The sequence below is a fragment of the Gavialis gangeticus genome, unplaced genomic scaffold (assembly GCF_001723915.1).
Source record: "Gavialis gangeticus isolate Ggan-Ray unplaced genomic scaffold, GavGan_comp1, whole genome shotgun sequence".
In the NCBI taxonomy this organism is placed as follows: Eukaryota; Metazoa; Chordata; order Crocodylia; family Gavialidae; genus Gavialis; species Gavialis gangeticus.
The window spans coordinates 53745014-53760965 of record NW_017728995.1 but is presented as its reverse complement, the minus strand read 5'-3'; positions in this window follow the sequence as shown (position 1 = coordinate 53760965).

The window sequence follows — 15952 nt, the reverse complement described above, 5'->3', positions numbered from 1 at the left end:
TGGTTCTCCTGGGTAGGAAAGTTCATTTATATAAAAGCTGTTCTGTGAGTATGCAAATTAAGCTCAAACAAAGGCTGAAGCGGGATGTTTACCTCAGGTGTCTGATGACATGCAGCTTGCTGAATTTTGCTTTTTTCTTGTTAAGTTGTTCATGTTGCACAGGAGAACTAAAAGGTGGTATGGTTCTCCAGTGTGGTAAAGTTCATTTGTAAAAAAGCTACTCTGTGAGTATGCAGATTAGGGTCAAAAGAAGGCAGGAGCCACTTGTTTATCTCAAGTTGACCAATGACAGGCAGGAAGCTGAATTTTGCTTCCTTCTTCTTATGTTGTGAAGTTTTCATTTTAAAGCAGCTAATTATGATATCTTCCATATTTCAGGGATATTGGTTGTAGCTGTATTGGTCTAGAGACATCATTTGCATGCTCACAGAGCAGCTTTTTTATAAATGAACTTCCTACCTAGGAGAAGCATACCATCCATCTTTTAGTTCCCCTGTGCAATATGAAGTTTCATTTCTATCTGGGAGAAATTTTACAATTTTTGAATTGGTCTAATAAAAGATATTGCCTCTGCCCCAAGAGTTTTGTCTTTCTAATTATGCTGTTTCACAGAGTGAGCTAAATTCTCTAGGCTGCTTCAGTTCTCCTGGGTTTTGGGTTTTCTTTAAAAAATGTACATAGTTGTTTTCCCATCTTAAATTGGTGTGAATAAAACTACAAAAGCTGTCAGTGTTTTATTAAGTATTATGGTTGTTGAATGGAGTTTTATAGCAGTATGGGGGAGATATACTGGGGTGGGGCTGCAGCATAAACCTGTGCAGAGATTCCAGGCAGCTTGGCAGCTTGTAGTTCAGTCTGGGAAGGCTATTGCAATGTGGGAAATATGCCGAAGGTTACGGGTTAGGAAATGCTCTCAAATATTTCTAATAAAGCCCTAAGTGCTTCTAGAAGATTTTACCCAAAGTAAAGCATTTTACAATGGCAGAAGTGTTAGTCAGGAGGTGCACATTTCTAGACTCTGCGCTCAATTCCTTGTTTATGCTGGATTCTTCCAATAAGGCTCCCTTTAAGCGAATGTTAAATGACTAGCCTTACCTCTCACAACTGAGACAGATGCAGAACTTGCTCAGCTTGCTAGGTCTGGGTTTCATCTACACACCTGCAAAACTCTTTGAAAAAAAAACTCAAGGGCAATAGTCAGTAGCTAAAAAAAATTATGATGGATAGCAGTAATTATAAACCAATACTATTCGGGAAACAGAAAAGATTGCAAAGAATTTCCTGCCATATGCATTTAGGAGGCATCTGGACTACATCTGGGAAAGCAGGCAGTCAAAGAACAGCAACCAGTTGGAGATACGTGCCTGTACTATCAAATAATAATGATAAAAGGTGTAATTTATGTTTGCTCCCTTGTACATTAAGGGGGAAGAAAACCCCAACCCAAAGCACTTCTCTGAACAGCCAGGATATAATACAACTTTAATTGGCTGAGAAGCGGTAGAGATCACCTTATGAACCATTTGTTAACTTTATTGTTTAATCATGTTCAAGATGATTGATAACCTTTCTTAAAGAATGTGGTGCTGGGATTACTATTAGCATAAGTGATGAAATGTAAATATGACCAACCTTAGCATTTACATTTTGGCTCACTGGAGCAGGGTGCAATCTGAAGGGAAAACTGTGAGAATGCATTTTGCTAATGAGTCATTAGAAAGAAGAGGAGTGGAACCCATCGGAAGGGGCTGTCTGCTGATATTCTGCAGCACAATAATTGCTAAGAACATTTTGGTTGATTGCTGGGGGGGAAATTGCAGAGAGGAAAACATATTTTCTTATGTGTGAAAAAGTTTTCTGAAATGAAAGCTTTTCACTGACAGAGTACCTTGCTGAGCTGGTTTCCTTTGAGACTACACAGGAATTGAGTAAAGTAGCCTCTGTTTTCTCTGGGCATGCCTTTGCATGATCTATTCATTTCAGCCTAGCCAATAATTTGAAATGTTGAGATAAAAAAAAAAAACAGCAGGGGAAACCTCAGGTTTGGGTACCAGATTTTTTAAAGTGAATAAAGATGCCTAGTAACAGGATTTTCAAAAACTCTTGGGCACCCTATTCGAATGAATGGACATTAGGTCATAGGCACCCAGTTGGTTTTTTAAAGACATTCTTAGGAACCTCATTTCCACTGATTACCATGAGAATTAGATAGGCTCTGCTGAAACTGCTAGTTGACTCCTATTTACAGTTTTTGGTGTCCTGCTCATCTGAAAAGTCTAATCTTTTGCTAATAAACTTACTCTTCATGTTTGGTTGAGGAAATAAATCATGGTTTTGGGTTGATTCTTCATCCTGCAAAAGATTTTTCCACATGGGGACGTTACTAGCAAGTACGTTAGGATGTGAATTTACAGTGCACTAGCTATTCTACTCTCACTCAATATGTAGACACAGATACATTCATATCTGTGAGGTAGTTTACTTTTTACACTTTGAAAATGGAATAAACCATCTTGCATGACTTCATGTTCACTGTGCTTCCTGGGGAATAGTGTGGAGTAGCTAGCATGCTGTCAGTTCACACCCTAGCATACTGCACATTAATTTCCTCATACTGATAAACCCTAAGATCACTCTGAATTGTGTGACTGGTTCAGAGCTTGGTACCACTTGCTTTTCTGGTGATGTATGTTAGCACTTCCCCAGTTTACTCCCTGGCAGCTACCTGCTGCTGTCTCTGTTGGCTCCACTCAATTTGTACATGGATGTGGAAGACCAAGCCAGTGTTTTTCTTTGTTATGGGAAAGCATTGCAGTCCTTGATAAGAAAAAGGAAAAAGGATAGTGAATTATTGCTAAAACATTGATTTATGACGGTTTCCGTTATCTTCCCAAATCCATTCAAATGTGCAATTGCTGCACTACAGACAACATGGAAATGTTTAATTAGAAGTGAACTTCTTTCTTTAGACATGTTACCTCAGGTGCCTGCATGGGGCCTAGGAAACAAGCAGGAAGAACTGGAATTCCTTGCAGTGTCATGGCACTGTGACATGATTGGAATAACAGAAATCTGGTGAGAGAGCTCACATGATAGGAGCACTGTCATCGATGGGTATAAGCTGTTCAGGAAGGACAGGCAGGGGGGAAGAGGAGGAGGAGTTCTGCTTTATGTAAAAGAGCCAAATGATTGCTCAGAGTTCCAGTATGAAACTAGAGATAGGCCTGTTGATAGTCCCTGGATTAGGGTCAGAGGAGAGAGCAACCAGGTGTTGTCATGGTGGTGCATAGAGCACCAGACCAGGAGGATGTGGTGGATGAAGCTATTTTCACTCAGCTATTGCAAGTTTCCCAATCGTGTGTCCTGGTTCTCATGGGGGACTTCAGTGACCCTGACATCTTCTGGGAGAGCAATACAGCAGTGCACAGGCAATCCAGGATGTTTTTGGAGAGTGTTGGGGACAACTTCCTGGTGCAAATGCTGGAGCAGCCAACTAGGGCTCATGCTCTTCTTGGCCTGCTGCTCACAAACAGGGAAGAATTGGAAATGTGGTTGTGGATTGCAACTTGGGCAGCAGTGACCATGAGTAGCAGAGTAAGGACCTTGGACATCAAAAAAGCAGATTTCGACTCACTCAGGGAGCTCATAGGCAGGATCCCTTGGGAGGCCAGTCTGAAGGAGAGAGGAGTACAGGAGAGCTGTCTGTACTTTAAAGAACCCTTACTGAGGGTATAGTAGCAAGCCACCCTGATGTGCAGGAAGACTATCAAATATGGCAGAAGACCAGCTTGGCTCAGCAGGGAAGTCTTCCATAAGCTATAACACAAAAAGGAAGCTTACAAGAAGTGGAACCTCGCACAAACAACTAGGGAGGAGTATGAGTATTGCTCAGGGATGCAGGGATGGAATCAGGAAGGTCAAAGCACAACTGGGACATGAAGGGTAACAAGAAGGGTTTCTGAAAGTATGTCAGCAACAAGAGGAGGATGAGAAAGTGTGGGTCCTTTACTACATGGGGGAGGCAACCTAGTGACAAGGGATGCAGAAAAGGCTGCTTTTTTTCAATGCTTAGTCTTCACAAGCAAGGTCATCTCCCAGACTACTGCACCTGGCAGCACAGTTTGGGAGGAGGTGAGCAGCTAACAGTGGCAAAAGAACAGGTTAGGAACTATTTATAAAAGCTGGACATGAATAAGTCCGTGGGATAGAATGCAATGCACCTGAGGGTGCTGAGGGAGTTGGCCAATGTGGTTGCAGAGCTGTAGCCACCATCTTTGAAAAATCATGGCAATTGGGAGAAGTCCTGAATGATTGGAAAAGGGCAAATATAGTGCCTATCTTTAAGAAAGGGAAGAAGCAGGATCCAGGGAACTATAGACTAGTCAGCCTCACCTCAGTCCCTGGAAAAATCATGGAGCAGATCCTCAAGGAATCTATTCTAAGCACTTGAAGGAGATGAAAGTGATCAGGAACAGGCAGCATGGACTCACCAAGGGCAAGTCATGCCTGACCAACCTGATTGCCTTCTGTGATGAGATGACTGGCTCTGTGGATGTGGAGAGACCAATGAATGCAGTATACCTTGAATTTAGCAAGCCTTTTGATATGGTCTCCCATAACATTCTTGCAAGCAAGATAAGGAAGTGTGGGTTGGATGAAAGGACTATAAAGTGGATAGAAAACTGGCTGGATCATCAAGCTCAGTGGATAGTAGTCAATGGCTTGATGTCTACTTGGCAGCCAGTATCAAGTGGAGTGCCCCTGGGGTGAATCCTAGGGCTGGTTTTGTTCAATATTTCATCAGTGACCTGGAAGATGGCATACAGTACATCCTCAGTGAGTTTGCAGATGACACCAAGCTGGGGGAGTAGTAGATGTACTGGAGAGTAGAGCTATGATTCAGAGAGACCTAGACAAATTGGAGGATAGATCAAAGAAATCTCATGAAGTTGAATCAGGACAAGTGTAAAGTCTTGCACTTAGGACAGAACAATCCCATGCACCCATATAAGCGGGGGCTGACTGGCTGGGCAGCAGCTCTGCAGAAAAGGATCTGGGAGTTACAGTGGACAATAAGCTGAATGTGAACCAACAGGGAGCCCTTGTTGTCAAGAAGGCTAATTATCAATGCATACCAGGCTAGTTGTCAATGCATACCTGGCTGCAGTGGTAGGAGTGTTGCCAGAAGATCAAGGGAAGTGATTTTTCCCCTCTATTCAGCCCTGGTGAGGCCACATCTGGAGTACTGTTTTCCTCCCAGCTACAGAAAGGATGTAAACAAAATTGGAGAGTCCAGTAGCAGGCAGTGAAAATAGTTAGAGGGCTTAGGCACATGACTTCTGAGGAGAGTTGAGGGAACTGGGCTTATTTAGTTTAGAGAAGTGAAAACTGAAAGGGGATTTAATAGCAGCCTTCAACAACCTGAGGGGTGGCTGCAAAATTGAACTGTTCTCAGTGGTGGCAAATAAGAAACCTAGGAGCAATGGTTGGTTTCAAGTTGCAGCAAGGGAATTTTAGGTTAGAGATTAGAAAAAACTTTCTTGCTAGGAGGGTAGTAAAATACTGGAACAGGTTACCCAGGGAGGTGTGGACTCCCCAGCCTTGGCTGGGATGATTTAGTTGGGGATGGTCCTTCTGTGAGCAGGGGGATTGGACCAGATACCTCCTAAGATCCCTTTCAATCCTAATTTTCTATTATTCTATGATTGTAAGTGTATCTGTTAGCAGCATAAGTCTGTATACAAGAAAGAGAGTACACACAATAAACATTTGCTGACTGATGTGACTGAGGAAAAATGTTATGCCAGGGGTGGGCAAAATACAGCCTGTAGGCTGGATCTGACCCACAGAGGGACTTTATTTGGCCTGTGGTGGGTCCCTTGGTCCTGCCTGGCCCATGTACTATCTGGCCCATGATGTATCCCACTGCTTCTAGGTGAGCAGCAGGGCTCGTGTGGCTCCGCAGCTGGACTCCAGTACCAGGCAGCCCAGACGGCAGTGACTCCTAGCTACCGTCACTGCTGGCCCCAGCCCCATGGAGACTGGTGAGGACCTGGGCACACAGCCCTGGCCCTCCCCATGCCCTCTCTGGACCTGGCCATCCATGATGAGTAGTGGTGGCAGCTGCGCAGAAGCTGCTGCAGGGGGAAAAGCAGCCACGTTCCCCGCACCACTGCTGGGCTGTTCTTGCTGCATCCACCTAGAGCCTGTGCCTGGGCTGCCCTGCAGCTCCTCTACACCACTGCCACCAGCACCGCCTCCAGGTCACCCAGTGGGGCAGTGGTGGCAGCAGAGAGGAGCTGGAGGACAGCTTGGGTGCAGGCTTTAAGCAGCCATAGCAAGAGGGCCTAGCAGCAGCAATGGAAAGCTGGCTGCTTTTCCCCTGTGCCCAACAGCAGCTTCTGCCTGGCCACCGCCACTGCTGCTTATCATAGGCAGGCTGGCCTGTAGCAGGTGTAGGGTAGGCTGGGCTGGGGCCAGGGCTGTGCACATGACATGGGTTTGGAGCTGGTTTGCTCAAGCCAGGGCGAGTCCAGAGCAGGCATAGAGCAGGCTGGGGCATCAGTGGTGGGGAGGAGCTGCAGGGCACATGAGCTCTAGGCTGTTGCAGGTGGGGGGTGCTGAATGGCCTGCAACTGCTCCCTAAAACTGCCTTTGTGGTTTGTGGGCCTAAATAATTGCCCACTCCTATGCTATACACTACAACTCATCCATAAATAACGAGTAATAAGAGTGACCATACTGTGTGCAGTCTGACTGCTGGATCCATTAATCACTGACTGTGTTATAGCAACACTAATTAAGTCTAATTCTTTCTTTAGCGTACCTATCTATTTCTGGAAAGTATTTAGAATAATTATGCATCCAGCAGAGCAGTAATGTTGTAAGACTGTTTCTACTACAAGAGCAATTTTTGACTCTGCTTCCCTTGGGGATAAACTTTTAGTCTGAAATTTTTCTCTTATGATTAGAAAAGCAAGTCGCTATCCCTTTTTCACTGCAAAGCTTGCTTTGCTCAGTTATTTGTTACAGGAAGCAGAGTTATTTCTTATGGAATCCCTTGTCTCTTGTCTTGATTGTGCTACAGAATTGCAGTTCCTAAGTGAATATATACTAGACCTTTCTGTATGCATCATCCACTATTTCTCTACTATGGTCTGGGTAATATTTAGGAACTTGACTCATGCCATGTCCCTTTCAGAAAAGTGTGGTCATGGAGGCAGCACAGGGACTGACTACAGCTGAGCATGGGTCTGGAAGTCAAGGAGGGCACCTCTGTGCCTGGCTTTCAGGCAGGTAAGAAGTCTGGTTCTATAATGTTTGGGAGAAAGCAGCTCTACATTTCACTTACTACTCTTTTGTGCTGGGGAAGGAAGCTTTAAAATTAACCTAGACCCCTTAGCATTATATCCAGAAGTACCTTGGTCTTAAGCTGAATTGGTGCATTACACAGCTATTCTACTCCTCCTTCCTGTCAGGCTGTGTGACAGCATCTGACAAAGTAGACTGCCATCTGCAAAAATGTATGCGTTTTTGAATGAATCAGCCTTTAAGGTGCCACCTTTCCCTGCATTTTGTCTAATGTAAGAGTATAGGTAAATATACTCTATTGTAAAGTGTACATAATGTGTGTAATAGCAGGAAGAACCAGGGGGCAGTCTGCAGAGCTGTGCTGACTGTTCATTTTGACTGCAACTCCCAGAAACCCCCTGGGACCTGGGGCAAGGGAAAAGCCCTACACAGAGGAATGCACAGTGGCGCTGGAAATCGCACTGGCTCAATCAGCCAGGATTCAACTCAAGGAGATGGACTCAGACTTGGGAGCAGCTGCAGACTGCTGTTTGAGAACTCTAGGGACTAAAGGCTTGTTTGGGGACACCTATGGAGGTGTGGAGGGGAGATTAAGGTGCTGAGTGTATGTTACCACAATGTTGATGTTTCTTTACCTGTTACCTATTCCTTCCCTTTGGTCTGTTGGCTTGTGGCCCTAACCACTATGATTTTCTGTATAAAAGTAGAAACTCCCCACTTGCCTCTTGTGCCAGTTTCTGGGGCTGCAGAATTGGCACAGTAATAAACAAAGCTTAAAAGAGATCAGTTTCCATAGGGACCTACCAAATTCATGGTGGAAGTAGGGTGTGCTGTGGCTCCTTTAATTTTGCAGGTTCTCTCACTGATTGGTGCAGGGGCCCCACTTGCAGCTTGCCCCTGATCAGCAGGGAGGCAAAAATGGCAGTTTTAAGTATATTGCCATTTTTGCCTCCTGCCACTGAGTGGTTGAGGAGCCCTGGAGAGTCCTGCTGTTTGCTGCTGACTGGTGGGCAGGCAAAAATAGCGCCACCTTTAAAACTGCAGTTTTAGCTTTCCTGCTGATAAGGAGGGAGTGTCAGGGTCTTCTGCTAATGAGCAGTGAGGGGTGAGGGCAAGGGGCCAGGTGCACATGGGGGAACATGCAAGATTAAAGGAGCTGCTGCGCATTCTACTTCTGCCATGAATTTGGTTTGTCCCTGAGTCTACCATACCAACAGTTACAAATTACAGCACTTACCAAATATAAGAGGAGAGATGTAGTAGTTCATTAAATAAAGTTGGAAAAGAGAACAGCTTGTTACACAATAACAAGAGTTATTTGTTACTGTTTTTTTGGGGAAAAAAAACAGTTGGTGTTTGGATAACCAGGGTGTTGGAGAGCCAAGGCTTAGATAACTGAGGATGTACCATAAGTAGAAAACATCTCAACATGTTTTATTTAAATTTATTTAGTTAGAACAAAATGAAACACAACTTTATATATTTTGTGGTTAAGAAACGGAATAATTGATACTTACACGACCTCTCTCTGAAGTTGGTTAGGTACATGGTAATCTTAGATTTCCACTTTATCACTGAGCTGTTTTATTGCCTCAACTTCCCAATTCACCCTCACCCCATGTAGCTGTTTCTTCCATCTGTTGTATCATCTCAGTAGATGTGCCCTCAATGCCCCTCTCAGGTATTCTACTTACTTCTGCTCTCTGGAGGCAAACCTGGCAATTGCTACTGTTGCCAATATAGTTCTGACACTTAAAGGAAGCATATAGTCTATATATTGTTTTGACAGGGTTTCTCTTCAAGCATTTTTCCCTCTTTGTTCACTAGCATTTACTTTTACAATCTTTAAATAGGGAATGATTCCTGGATAATTGCAGTTTGTGATTTTTTCCCCTTCAATTATAACACACTGATATATTTTTCTGTCCAAGAAAAGACAGTGATAAAAAATTCTTCTTCTTCACATATTTGCATGATTTCTTCACTGTTATTACTTTGGTGACAATTCCATACCTGATGGGCTGCTCTTTGTATTCCACAATGAATGTATTGGCTTCATTACATCTTAATAGCATTAAATCTTAATATGAGGAAGTAGAAAAATGAACTCTATTTTATATTGAGACACTGTTGCTGCTTATGATAGCAATAAGTAAGCTTGCTTTGCAGGTGCCCCTTCATATCCTAGTGTGTTGATTATTTTAACTGGAGTTTTTATGTGTTTTTTTTTAAAATAATATCTCCGTGTATTTTTAGCAATTGTTTTTCTTTCCTTTTTCATGTCCTCGTGACAAGATATTTAGCAGAATTTGCAGATTCTTTGGAATCTAACAGGCCATGCCATGAGTGCTTTTGCTATGCTGTTAAACTTGTGACCTCTGGTCCAATGCCTTGGCAAGGAATTTTGGTGCCTGGGGTAAAGCCCACAGCGGCAGCCCGCTCTCGCCCCACGCACAGATCCAGGGGGCACACCCCCCCTCCTCATGCTTGCCCTGGAGTGCCACCCTCTTCCCATCCCTGTGCCCCCCTAAATGAGCCCCTCATGGCTCTATCCCATGCCCTGCCCTGGCTGGGCAGCACCTGTTGGCACCCCTTCGCTTTGGCACCTTGGGCGGTTACTCCACTCACCCCTCCCCTTGCTATGGCAGTGCTATGGTCTGTCAATTGTGTGCCTTTATGCCCGTACTGCCCCGGCTCCTATTTTCCTTTGTTAATATAACAACTTGGCCATTTTGGAAGGAGTTTAGAAAAAAAGCATTCTAGGACATGGCTTGTCCCTCAGATCTCTGCCTGGATGTCGGTGTGCATATGCATCTGTCTCCCTCCTTGTGGCCAAATGGAGTCAGCTGCCTTTAGGGGAGGATCATGCAATTCACCATGGAATCTGAAGAGTGCTCTTCTGGGTACGAGGATCATTCAAATGGTAGAAAGCTAACAAAGGTGACACTAGGAATACAAAGGCAGGTCTGGGAGAGGGCGAAGGAGATGCACATAATCCCTCTCATCCCATCCATTACTAACTGAGAGAAGATTCTCTGGGAAACATAAGGCAGCTTAAGGCTATCTTACACTTCTGTACCTGTGAGCTAAGAAGGACATGAAGCACAGCTGCAGTGGAGCTTCCTTACCTACATGTCTGGGTAAAGAAGATATGGCTACAGAGCTGATGTGTGACTACTTGTGTGACACTGGGCAGGAAACTCAGCACGGGAAACCTTCTGGAAATGTTTTTCACATTAGTTGTCTCCATGAATGTTGTTATATTGTGGAATTAAAGCCCGTGTCCACACATGCATGGATGTTTGGTTCCCCGGGGACAATTAGTGGCAGGACACCTGCTGCTGCTGCTACTTATCCCCAGGGAATGCCTGTGCCATGCGCTCTGTGGCCTGTGGCAAGTTACACCAGGTAGGGTAGGGGAGGCAGGGACCAGTGCTGGGCTCACTTCAGCAGCCTTACTTGCAGTCCTGGGGGCCTCCCAGGGCTGCAGCAGTGATCTATTGGCACTGTACAATAACAGCTGTTACTGTGCCATCAGTAGTACAACACAGTAACAATGGCTTCATAGAGGCATGTGTAGATGTGCCCAGTGAGAACAAAACCTATGCCCATAACTTACAAAGAAAGCTTTATCTAACACTGTGTAGGGAAGAGTAAGATTGGACCAATCTACATTTGTTTGTAGGCTGTGTTAGTTGGAAGCTTTGTTCCAACTGCTCAGTGACAATACTTCTTTTTAAGAAGGTTATTGACCAAATAACATTGATCACAGCTTCCCAAAGGAGCAATTACACGTGCCTGAAACCCAGTCAGATCTTTCGGGTGATAGGCAGTTGGGTGAGCATACCCAGGTTCTGGTCTCAGGATATATCGTCATTGCAATCAGAGCTGTGATTTCAGCAGGTGTACTGACCTTGAATCTAGCTAGTTTTGAAGGCCGCTAATATAACAGCTGTAGACCAAACTTCAGTACAGACTAAATGTCTAACTATGTACAGCCATTGTTTAGTCCCCAGTATTGAGTACCACAGTTATCTTGATTAAAGCTAGCTTTGGTAGGCTTACATATAGTGCAGTCATGCCTCTGATTACAGTACAGACACACCCAGTGAATGAAAGGACAGCCAGATCCCACCTGAGGCCTGTGAGAGCAAAGGGACAATCACTCAAAAATGCAAGGAAGGGGGCAGCAGGACAGCTAATTTTCTAATGCTGACACCTGTGTAGAATCCTCTAAGGAAAGGAACCAGCACCTACAAAGTGTTTTAGTTCAAAAGCGTGCTGCTGCCATTTTCTCAGCACTTTTGAACTAAAACACTTCGTAGGTGCTTTAGTTGAAAAGCGCACCGCTGGCATTTTCTGTGTGCTGATGTGCATTTTGCTGCTTATACAACTGTACACAGCACAGTGCAGTGCACACCAGCTCATGTGCGGAGCAGTAGATCTCTGGAGTTTTGCAGGACAAAAAGGTATGTATATAAACGTCCCTTGTGTCCACAGCCCTGCATGGGGCTGCTGGTGCCAGCTTTGAAGTACCAAATGGTGGGAATGGGGGACTGTGATTCCACCAGTAGAAATGTAACACCTGCACAGACTGCAAGTGTTTGATTTTTTTGGTTACAAATATGTTAGTAACCCAATGAATTTAAATGGCCATTTGTATCAGGTAGAATTTCTGAATGCAAAACAACTCAGAATGCTAGGGGTGAGCAGTACAGGGTAGACACCACTCTTTTGCTTATTTTACTGGTTATGTGCCATACTCAAAGACCTTTTATAAGTATGAGGAGGAAAAAGAAATATGAGGATTCTTTTGCACTTTGGGTTCTGTCCAGACTCACTCTCAGATGAAGTTAAAAAAAGATCAGGGACTCCTAATGTTTCATTTCTTTCAAGGCTTTTCCAACATTTTTTTTTAGGTCTCTCCTTTTATTGCAAACACACTGCAGTGCCTTTCAGTTGCTAGCCAGACACCAAAGCAGACACATTCAATTAGTGAAATCCCCTCCCAGTGTCTGGGATTGCTCTGTGTGTGTCCTGCACATCACTGTGCCCAAGAATTGACCCAGAATAAACATGGTCAGTAGGTGGCAGTGATACTAAGGTAAAAAAAAAAAAGTTTTTTGCCCAAGATGCACTTGTTTCATCTGGTAGCTGCTCACTGTATATTTCACAACAACCTGTTAAATACCCATACTCCATTTAACATTACCAAGATTATTAATTTCCTAATATTTTTTTAAATACTTACTCATATGCTATAACCCTGATGATGGGGCACTGCACAACTTCCCTGAATTCGTATTGCCTTTACAATAGTCTAGTCCTGTTTCATGACTAGTGTAAAAACAGAATCCCATTTATGTTTCCACAGCCTGAAATCAGACTGTTTCATCCCAAATTTTTCTAAATAAGTCATGTTTTCTAAACCTCTTATTTTATTTCACTCTTCTCCTGACTCTTTAGTTTTCTACACTTCCCTGAAAGTGTAGACAGTTCACTTAAAGATGTGGGCAAATTGGAAAGGGACCAGAGGAGAGAAAAGGAAAGATAAGAGGTTTAGAAAACATGACTGATAGGGAAAGGTTAAAAGAAATCAATTTGTTTAGTTTAGAAAAAAGAAGACTGAAAGGAGACATGGAGGTTATGGATTGTTATAAAGAAGGCTGTGATCAATTCTTCTCTATTCCTGCTAGGAGAAAGACAAGAAGAAATCAGTTTATTTTGCAGCAAAGAAGTTATAGGTTGGACTTTCTAGCTGTTTAAGTGGTAACACGCTGGAATGGACTATATAAAGGTGATGTGAAACCTCCTTCATTACAGTTTTCTTTTAAAAAGGTTACACACATAGTGTGTGTGTGTGTGTGTGTGTGTGTGTAACTGCACAATTTCCCTGAATTTGTACTGCCTTTACACTGGTGGTTATGATTAGATTTGAGCTAGTCTAGAACTGTCTTGTGCTGATATTATATATATATAGAGAGAGAGAGAGAGAGAGAAAGAGAGAGAGAGCGAGAGAGAGCGTGTGTGTAATTTTTTAAAAATAAAACTATATATAATATCAGCACAAGACGGTTCTAGATTAGCTCATATCTTTAGTCTAAAACTTGAATCTGAAAAACCTACTTAATATTCTTGCTTTCTCTTTACGTTACAAATTACCAATATGTCTTTGAAAATACACATCTACCCAAATTACCTTTGATGGAGACCTAGAAACCTTATAGCACAGGAGTGCTTAACCCCCAGCTCATGGGCCAGAGTTAATCCCTAGTACTGAGTCATTTGGTCGATGAGATTCCTCATGGGTCCAAAAATTTGGCACTGCTTCCCTGCTACCAGATTTCTGGATTTGTGGGAGCCTTAGGGGACAGATAATGTGGTCCTGCACTCTGGATCAAGTACAGGGTAGCACAGGGTCCAATCCCAGCTTGTGGGCACCAGGGCCTGACCATGGTGCATTGAGGAGGCATGGGGCCAGACTGGGGCACTGCAGGCTTTTGAGGTCTGATTCTGGCATGTAGGAGTGGCAGGGGCTCCAGGGCCTGATTTCAGTGGGTGGGAACAGTGTAGGACCTTGATCCTCCTTTACCCAGGGCCGGATGGGGATGGTGTGGGGTCCTTGGGCCTAGTCCTCACACACAGGTGCTTCTCTAGCATCCCAGTGGATGGAAGTGGCATAGAGCCCGATCTTACCATGTGGGGCCAGGCTGATGCAGTGTGGAGCTCCAAGGCCTGATTCTGACACATGGAGGTGGCAGAGGGCCCCAGAGCTCAATTCTAGCTCATGAGGGTGATGCAGGGTCCTAGGGTCTGATTCTGGCATGTCTGGCCACTCTGGTGCCCGGTTCTGGACTATGGGACCAGTGCAAGACCTAATCCTTCCCCACACTGCTCATCTGGCTGACAGGGCCAGAAGATTGAGCATCATTGCTATAGCAGTTTACCACCAAATTACACTTCCCTGTACAAGTTCAGTATATTGACTGTGGACACGCTTAAAGAATTCCCACTGATTTTAAAAGTATTGCCAATATCAGTTACATTCCATATTTGTAAAATGAGAATATTGCTTGAATCAGTAGTACTTCTAGATCTGGAAATAAATTTTAGATGCATGCACTGTAAATTACTGTGAACAGTTTCAGCTTGTCTTAAATACCAGGGCAGTACTCAAAGTCTACCAAAAGCTAATGAAGTCATGGATCCAATAACCAGATGTTTGGCTTTCAGAAATGATTTATTTCTACCAGCATGAATCAGTCTTCACATTTCTATTATTTATACATTTTTACAGTCTAACCAAACAAAACTTTGGAATGATAGCACTCATTTCAACCAAGAATCTAGGTGATATTATCTTACCTGAGCCTGTTGATCACAAATATCTTCCCATAGTCAGTTGATAAGATCTTCTCTAGCATCAACACCTTCAGCCCACTTTTGTTTCAGCAAAAGAAACATGCTAGCTCTTCTCCAGCCAGCCATTAATGCTCTCTGGCTCTTAGGGCTGTGTCCACATGACTATTTTCAGTCCTGCTGCAATTAATCTCTTATATCTATGGTGACCATACATCCCATTTTGGCTGGGACACTCCAGGATTTCATAGCTTGGTCCCAGCCGGTTGGTCAAAAGTCCCGGGATGGAGTCCAGTGTATTGGAACCACATTTTAAGAGACAGATGATAAGAGAAGACAGTATTACTTCAACAATTAAAAAGAAAGACTAAGGTGGGTAAGGAATGTCTGTAGTTAGTATGTTAAAGGCTTTTCTACAAATAAGGTTTTTTTGTAATAGAACACTTTAAATATGCTAATTAAGGAGACAAATGTGTGTGTATGTAGGTTTCTGTAGTGTGGATAGGTAGAATTGACTGAGGCAGTACTGGGATTGCTTGGAAAAATTCCATCTCTGACTCATACAGTTGATTAATTAATTTTTTGGAAGGTTTTGACACAAGTCCTGTTAATACTATAATGTAGCTCTTAGAAGGTTTTTAAAAAACTGTGTAATAAAGGGAGACTATTCTGGGAAATATCCAGATGATGAATATAACTGATGAGCCTTTGTGAAAGCGTTAGGTAGTGTTAGGCATTAGGTAGTGGTAGTGAATGCCCTAACCACTTAGCTATTAGGGCTAAAATATGAAGTCCCTTTTCCTCCTCCATTTCACTGCCAGGGTGTACATGCCCAAGTACACATATATGTAACACCTACATGTTCACTTTTACATGTCTAGGAATAGAATGGCTATCTGTGGGTAATAGGCCTGTGCAAAGCGACAAGTATTTGATTTGGATTCAGATTCAGCCACTTCAGAGGGACAATAATTCAATTCAGTGATTTGAATCACTGTCCTGATTTGATTCAGCTGATTCAGATCTGACGATTCGGCCACAGACCAAACAAGCAGCATCCCTTGAGGACGGTGGGCGCAGCTGCCTCCAGCTGGTAAGTCTGTACTGGTGGGTGGAGGGGGGGAGAGGAGAGAAAAGGTGTGTGGGGGCACAGATCAATGCCTCCACAGTGAGGGAAGGATTGGGGCTGGGATAAGCTGTCCAGCCAGGGCGAGGGGGCACAGGACTTAGGGAGCGGGGCTCCCACCGCTATGCACTGCCGCATGCCACCAGTCCAGGGGGT